Consider the following 8,753-nt stretch of genomic DNA (forward strand, 5'->3'; position numbering starts at 1 on the left):
TTTCTATTGGTTATAGGTAATATATAATGAGACATAAGAGAGAACTATCAACGAATTCTGAAAGACAGGTGGGTGTGGCAGGAGGGGTCTGATTTTATATTTGAAGGTTATAAAAATTATGGTTTGTCTGAGCAATAACAAGTTTACAGACAGTAATTTATATTAAATTTCGTACTTTTTTTTAGAGATGGTGAACAAAATAGAGATGATGACATGCTAAGAGGAAATCTGTCACATGGGTCACACTAGTGGAAATTCAGGATTTTTTTAAATATTGTCTTTTAGAATTAAGAACTTAAAACTTGTATATTATTAAAATATGGATTATTACCTAAGATTTTATGCTATCCTAATTGGTATAACATAAACTAAAAGTAAATTCAATGATGGGAACCCACTTTGAGACTAATAATGGTTGGAGATGGCTTGAATGGGTAATGAAGGTAAACTTTAATATAAGTTTAACATAACAGCAAAGGTACAATGTTTCGACAAGGTTTTGTCATCATCAGGTACAAGTAATTCTGCATAGTGTAGGTGTCTGTGACTTGTTGGCAATAAATTCAATGATAAATGAACAGCACACACACTCCACCTGTTTTTTTAAATAATATATGGAGATCAAAGGCATATCATAAACACTATATATAGTTTTCTTCTTGTGAAAAGTCCACTTAGGCCTCTTCAGTTGCTTTGGAATTTTAGTTAACATGCCAAACTACCTTTCCCTATTTCTATTGCACTATTATTCTGCGTATAAGTCACTTACAAGTATAGTGAGAGTTACCACAGTCATATATTGCTCTTCCAGTAATTGTCTGGTCCTTGTACTTCAGATATTGTCTGTTCCTTTTGTCAAAGTACACTCAGACTGATTCAATTACTTTAGAACTTGCTTTGATGGAATAAAGTGTACTTCTTATCTCTTTTAAAACTGTTAGTTTTACTCTAACATATTAATTTTTAGGCATTCCACTCCTACGATAATTAACTTTGCATTTAAATTTTCTTTGGCCAAATTCCTTCTCGTAACTTTACTTCTCATCTGCTCTGTCTTTGTCTGTCTGTCTACTTTTCCCACTCATTTCATACTATTTATATGTTTATTACTTAATCACCTACTCGCTATATCCTCGGCATCAATAACTTTCAGGTGACGTTCTATAATCTCAACATCAATGAATTATAAACACAATAAACGAATCTTACCAATTTACGTAACTAAACTTGTCAGAACGTTTACTTTAAAATAATTCCTTCTAACTCTCTTGTTATGAACAAAACTAAGCAATCATAAAATATTAACTCACAAAATAAATTAATAATATCAACATTAAACAGTCTTTTATATCATGACAGAAGGCGTAAGCATGGTATAGGAATAGGGATCCTTGACACCAACTGGTAAAGCAGAGGAAACCAGAATTGTGCTAGCCAAAGTGGCACCATTAACAGGACCCAACAAGGATTGTCTTGTATCAAGTCAAGGACCAACATGAGAAGACAAATAAGAGGATAGGAATACTGAACAATTCTGGCTGAATGCTGAGGAACTGGGGACAAAAAGTGGAAGCTTGATAGTTAGAGAAGTGGTGAAGGCATTAATAAGGGGTATGCCCAACTGCGAGCAAACCCAATAAAAATTTGAGGGTAGAGAGACCATTCCATGGCTAGAATCTGTCCAACTGAGAGAAGCAATCTGCCACCATCTTTGAAGCCTTGGCACAGGTCAAGCCATGAAATGTACTCTATGGGAATGAGCCCAAAACAGCAAGTCCAATGCATAGAAACAAACAGTCCTAAAATGGGTTCCCCTTAACAGTTGATACAAGAAATGATTGTGGAATTGTCAGAGTGGATCATGACCAATCAATCCACAGGAAGAGGGAGGAAACAGAAGCATGCACAACTAAGTGCAAGAAGTTTGATTACGAGTATTATTCATATTGACAAATGGATAATAAGGCAGCAATGAGACAAAGAATGCTATAACAAGATCTTTATTCTCTCAACGTTTCAACTACAAGTCTTCTTCAGGAGAGTGTGACAACAGTAGTGCCTTACATGGGTATATATACAAATTTTCCTAGATTAGGTTCTTAGTTCCTTTTCATCTGTCAACCACCACCAGACCAATCAGCATCCTGCTCTTGTCTAACCAAGCTCCCGGCTGTTTCTGCCCACTTGTAGTTTTCCACTGTGGTACTTATGTTATTTTCTAACAAGATGTAAGCAGCTTCTATAGCTTTCCTTTGTTGCTTTTTCATCCCTTTGCTGACAATTTTAGTTTCCTTCCATTTAGGCAGGTGTCCTGCTTCCACTGCATGTGCTACTATTGCATTGGTTGTGTTGTATCTTCTGACATTTTCTTTATGCTCATTTACTCTAGTTGTCAGGCCTCTGCCAGTTTCATCTATATATACTTTCCTGCATCCACCACATGGAATGCAGTATACTACACTGCTATCTCTTGTGTGTTTCTGTCTGCTGTCCTTTACCATCTCTCCTATTCCTCTCTTGTCAAAGAATTCAACTTAGTACGACTAATGTGTTGGGGCATATTTCATAAAATATCATAAACAAACTATACACAGTTCTATATGAATACTACACTTAATTATATGCAGCATTAAGTTTATGAAAAATTCTTAGAGTAACTAATTATACAGTACAAAATTGTATATATATTTTTTAAAAGCCAGAAGATAATATTTACTTGCAACATAAACAATACACAAGTTTTCTTTCATTGAAAAAATAAACATTTGAATTTTACTAATTGTTAACCAGTTTATGAAAGACTACAACTGGATGACTTCTGTTTGCTTTTATTATTATTATTTTTTTATGGTAGTTGTTTTATATTTCTATTGAACAGTATTCTCATGTTCACAACCCCATCTGAAACAGAACATTACAATCACTACTGAAGCACTAATTGATGATATATTTCAAATGTGTGAATTGAATATATTCAACATAGTTTCATCAGCAAACTTGTAAGCTGCAGGATAGCATACTTTCTTCAAAAGGGACAAGTGAAATAAATGAGTCAGCTTATTATCAGTCTTTTTGTTTGTTTGTTTTTAACATTCTTCAGTATTCTTAGCCTGAGAGAAGAAAACATAAAAATGTATATGAAAATATACAAATATCCAATTCAATGAAATATAATATTTTCTGATTTGACCCTTTAATAAGTTTAAACACTTATTGCCTGCACTTATAATTACATAATGCTGTGAGGCTCTTTGTCATAAAGACTGTTAATAATAATATCTAAATAGTATTTATACCTTTTTATTATTTACATTCAGCTTTGGGAACAACTCCTCACTGTTTTGGAGTAACTCCAAGCAAGTCAATTTCATACTCTGTGGTTAGTAAAAATATGACTGATTTTGGCAAAGACACTGATAGAGGCACATAATTACCTGAATATTTAAGTATGGTGGGATGACTGCCAGAACAATAATTTTTGTAACACTGAAAGAGATCTGTAAAAAAGATTTATTGTGTATCATGTTGTTAGAAGAATTGGTTTGGGTAATGCTACACATGCAGTGTTTACTACTAATAATACCTTGAACTTCAAGTCTTGTTAGATTTGTATCTGTTGCAGGAAGACATTCCACTTTAGAATGAGTTATACCAGGCAAATTGTACATTTGTACCAGCAGACTGTTCCAACTGTTGCTTTAGTTGCAAAGAAAATTATTGCTCAATGTGAACTAGTTTCACCTTGCCCAACAATACAAGTAAAGTAGACTGTAATGATGTATCCATCTTCATTAGGCACTTCACTCTTACAAGAATGTAAAACCTAAATAAACACAGTGTAATAGCAGGACTGATACATGCAGGTCTGAATGCACAGTTATATTTTCTGTTTTCATATCTACAGTGCTTCATAAATCATAAAGAATATTTATTTCACAATCCAGAAAATTTTCCTCTCTGAATTATGGTATTTTTTGATGTCTACAACAAAATTTATTACTTCATTTTCTCTAACTCTATACAATTTACAAGATGTTATATCATGGTCTATCTTTGGTGGGAAAAGTACATTACTATTAAGCATCAATAAATGTAACTGGATAATACATTGTACTGCCTTTTAATGATATTAATAATATTACAATGTTAATATCATTACTGTCCACATAAACTGTAATTAATTAATGCAACACCATATTTTTATGACAACAAGAGTACACTTAAAGACACACAAATTTACAATCAAACTTAACTCACACAAACTTTTTAAAACAAATGTTTCTTATAATCACCACTGTTTGACTTGGGTGACTATTAAATTCCAGACAAGGCCAGCAGTGAAATACTTGTATGAATCTAAACTTTTCTATGTCTTTTACTCAGTTCTAGTGTGTGTGACTACTACAAGGAAATATATTTATATTAGGATACATTTTATAACTCAACAAGACAGTATATTTTGTAAGAGGTTTCATACATATATGGATCCAGATTACTTCTGATCACCTCTATCTTCTCAACACAACTTAAACAAGATTTGGTTCCTAATTGTTATGCATATTCCACTGATAACAATATGTGATTTGCTTTGTGATTTAGCAAGTTCCTAACTTTTTAAAATAATTAATATCAATACTCTTTTCACATTGTGAAGATTTCACCATATTAACTGTTAATGTTCTTCACTGATTCTGAATCAATTGCCTACCAACAGGCCTGCATGATGATGTGCACGATAGGTGACATAAGCCATAAAACCTCAAATGGATTAGGTGCAATAGATGTAACCAGATGGAAAATAAAATGTCATAGCTCATGCAAGCCATGCACTCACTAACTCAGAAAGTCAATATAGTCACATAAAATGAGAAGCACTGGGAGTGGGGTGGGATTGAACATTTTTATGTATGCTTTTGTATATCTTTATTTACTGTATTCACTGATCACAAGTCAATGGAAAGCATTTTCAACAAACCAACTGCATAGCTTGAGAGATTATGTTTGCAACTAAAACCACATGAATTCAAGATGGTGTAGAGGTCTGGTAAAAATAATCCAGCAAACTATGCAAGTTGCCATTTGAACTTAAAACTTTTCTATCCCAAATGACTATAATATCAATGCATACATTCAGTATATCAATGCAAATGCTGTACCTCCAGCTATGATGCTCACAGAAGTTCAAGATACCACAGTAAGTGATGAGACTCTCTAAAAATTGTGAAAAGTGACAGAGTCAAAAGTAGCATGATGTAAATCCAGATTTAGCAAAAGACATGTAAAGGATGAACTGTATCTAATGGAGTCTTGTCATGAGACTATTGTATAATAATTCCAATAAGCTTCAACAGAAAGCAGTAAACTATCTTACAGTGGTCACCAGAAGATGGTAAAGATAAGGCAATTGCTATAAGAATGTGTGTATTTTCCAGGATAGACAGTACAGTTGAAGAAATTGTGGCAAAATGCTTACCATGTCACACAGCACGTTATGGTCCAAAAAATACTAGAATCAATAGTGATATCACTCTTCAGAGGTTCCTGACAAGAAACCAAAGTTGTCTATTGACTTTTTTGGTACTTTTCCAAATGGAAACTATCTTCTAGTTGACTCCAAACCTGAAATATCAGCAGCAGATTTGATGTTATGAAATGACCTATTGCCATTTAGATATATTTATGTGTAAATGGGAATACCTCATTTGATAAAATTGCCACTGAGATTTCATGTTTGGCCTTAAATTATCATCACCCTTTTATTCAGTCATGACAAATTTGTGACAGAAAACCCTGTATATTATGTCTAACAACAAACCCTGCATGGATCAACCAGACAACAAAATCCTACTTACCAAGAAAGTATGTAACCTAAACAAAAAGACAACTTCAGAAAATTCATATTTTACTTAATACTTCATAACATAAGTGTATATATATATATATATATAACTTTTACACTTTATTATATTTAAAAAAGTTATGGATAAAGTTTAAACTGGTTTTAATATTGTTTTAATTGTATATTTGTGAGTGATACCATACCACAGAAGTGAGAAATGACATTCTAAATAGAATATAGATTCTCTCTCTTTGGTTTGATCAACAAGTTGTGTTGTATTTATTTGTCCTGACCAAAAAATCTAATACTGGTTCCAACTTCATTTTAGAATACTTACCTGTTTACAGAGTCATTATTTTAAATCAAGATATCAATTCAATATTGAGAAATTGAATATAAATACATATAGAAGTTTAATAATTCTAAGTTTCACATTTTATTCTTCTCAAACATACCAACTCTAATGAATAATTATTATTATACAAGTAATTTGCTAAGGGGAGAGGGAATACCATACTTTTTTTATCTTAAGCCATCTCCATCCATTATTAATCTCAAAGTGGGTTCCTCGTCATCGAATTTAAGTCAGGAAGATTATCCAAGATTTTTTCATTATATCATGTTTCTTCATGCCATGAAGTATAAGCATGTTTTAACAAGAATATAACCTTATAGTTTCATTACTACACTACTAGGCATACAATTTCTGAGATTTTGTACAACAGCAAGTTATCTAGCTATGTTCCAAGTCTGACAAAAGAAAATTTCCATTACTCTACTGTAAACCTTTGTCTCACTAAATGAAAATTTTACCTTACCTTGTGAAACCCAATGTAACAAAGATTTCTTTTGAGGAATGCAATATACATACAGACTTAATAATTGTTTTGATGTCACTTTTTACATACTGAAAACATGAAACTGGTGCTCTAGAACAGTGTTGCACAACATACAGACAACTAACTGCTTTAATCCAACTCTAATGCATTTTAATATGCTAAATGAAAAAATAGTCTGCCTTGTAAGAAATAAATGTTGAAGTTCTATTATTTGTTAATGAACAACAAACTGTAACTTAGTCTTCTTTATTCATAAAATGTATGCCTCAAGTGTTAAAAAAAATTACAACTGCTCTGTTGCTATGGATTTTTTCATATGTAGGTTCTTTTTGTTTATTCTGTAAAAATAAATACAATACCCAGGCTATTCATTTGTATCCAAGTTATTTATTTCTTCAGAAAATTCTATAGGCTATTTTCACTGGTAAGCTTAACCCATGAACAAAGCTAAATACTTCCAAATATGAATATGAAACTTTACCCTACAGATTTAGGTACTTAGCCACTTGGATTTTTGTGAACCCTCCAAGATAAAGTTGTGCACCATTGATCTGGGAGGATTGTTTGTTTGTTTTTCAATTTTGTGCAAAGCTACACGAGGGCTATCTGTGCTAGCCATCTCTAATTTAGCAGTGCAAGACTAGAGGGAAGGCAACTAGTCATCACCACCAACTCTTGAGATACTCTTTTACCAACGAATAGTGGGATTGACTGTAACATTATAATGCCCCCACAGTTGAAAGGGCGAGCATGTTTGGTGGGACAGGGTCTTGAACCCGCGACCCTCAGATTGCGAGTCGAGCACCCTAACCACCTGGCTATCCCAGGCCTGTGTGAGAGGAAAGGCAATTGATAAACTTATTAAAGTATACACACACACATTACATTTACAGTTTCCTTTCCAGTTTCAATGAATACCCCAAGTCATGACTACACTCATGGTAACTCATAATTTATCTTATAACTTAATTGTTTGCATTTGGCTTCATACAATAGTAAATTTAACAAACAATTTATATCATTTAGATCATTAGACAATTTATTACTCTATTAACATCATGTGCTTCAATACACAAGTAGCTTCAAAGAACTGCATTAAAATTAATTTAATTAACTGGCCTGGTGGTTAGGGAACTTAACTCACACTCTGCAAGTTGCAGGTTTGAGTCCCTGTCAGTGTCACCGAACTTGCTCTCCCTTTCAGCCATAGGGTGTTATAATGTTACGCTCAATCGCATTATTCATTAATAACAAATAGCTCAAGAGTTGGCAGTGAGTGATGTTGACTAGCTAATTCGAATGGCCTTCGACTAGCTTTAACCTTAAGTTTAAACTTTATGCGAAATTCAAAACCAAACATTAAATTAAAACTTTCAAAACATGATTTTTTTCTAGTTAATTTGCTCAACTGCCTTAATGCGTAGTCCAATCTGTAAATATAATTATAATACTAATTTATCTTACTAGTACTTACGCCACAGTAGTACTACTACTAATACTCACGACTACGACTCACTTTCAGCAGTTGGTACACTTGAATTTGAAATGGTCTTTGCCAGAAACTATTCCTTTCGCTGTCACTTATTTTTGTGCTGGTTGCATTTTTATTAATAACCTTGGATATAAGTTATTTCATACAGTTCTTGCCTTCTTCGAATGAAACTGTTAGTGTTATATTTCATATATACTCACCTTGCTTTGCCCGTACCTTTTGTTTCAACGTTAGAAAGTTTTCATAGAAGTAAATTACTTCTTTTATTTTGGGGGTGGTGGTGTATATTCAATCTAAGTTAATTAACTTATGAAAAAGTAATATATATATATATATAAATATGTAAATAATTCCCAAAAATCTCTTGACCTAGAAGAGTATTTAAGGCAATGATTCTTATTAAAATTTGCATTTAATTTTAACTAAATTGATTTACACGTTTACGAGATTTTTACTTTTGTTTGATTTTACTCTGCACAGTTGTTTGTTGAATTTTCGCGTAAATCTATTCATGAGCTATAAGCGCTTGCCATCCCTAACTTTGAAGTTATAAACTAGAGTAATAATACACAAACTTTGTTAC

At 32.7% G+C, this 8,753-nt stretch overlaps 1 protein-coding gene across 5 annotated transcripts in view; it reads right to left on the reverse strand.

Moving 5' to 3' along the window:
- The window catches only part of LOC106463799 (pyruvate dehydrogenase phosphatase regulatory subunit, mitochondrial-like), a 130,438-nt gene extending 121,993 nt beyond the window's left edge, over nucleotides 1-8,445 (reverse strand). For 2 of the 5 annotated variants that reach the window (XM_022391401.1, XM_013923865.2), the window contains exon 1: nucleotides 8,371-8,445. The gene's annotated coding sequence lies outside the window, so the exon portion shown is untranslated. The other 3 variants (XM_022391398.1, XM_013923866.2, XM_022391400.1) reach the window with 3 other exon arrangements.
- Between the last annotated feature and the right edge of the window lie 308 nt (nucleotides 8,446-8,753).

The sequence above is a fragment of the Limulus polyphemus genome, unplaced genomic scaffold (assembly GCF_000517525.1).
Source record: "Limulus polyphemus unplaced genomic scaffold, Limulus_polyphemus-2.1.2 Scaffold1486, whole genome shotgun sequence".
Taxonomy (NCBI): Eukaryota; Metazoa; Arthropoda; class Merostomata; order Xiphosura; family Limulidae; genus Limulus; species Limulus polyphemus.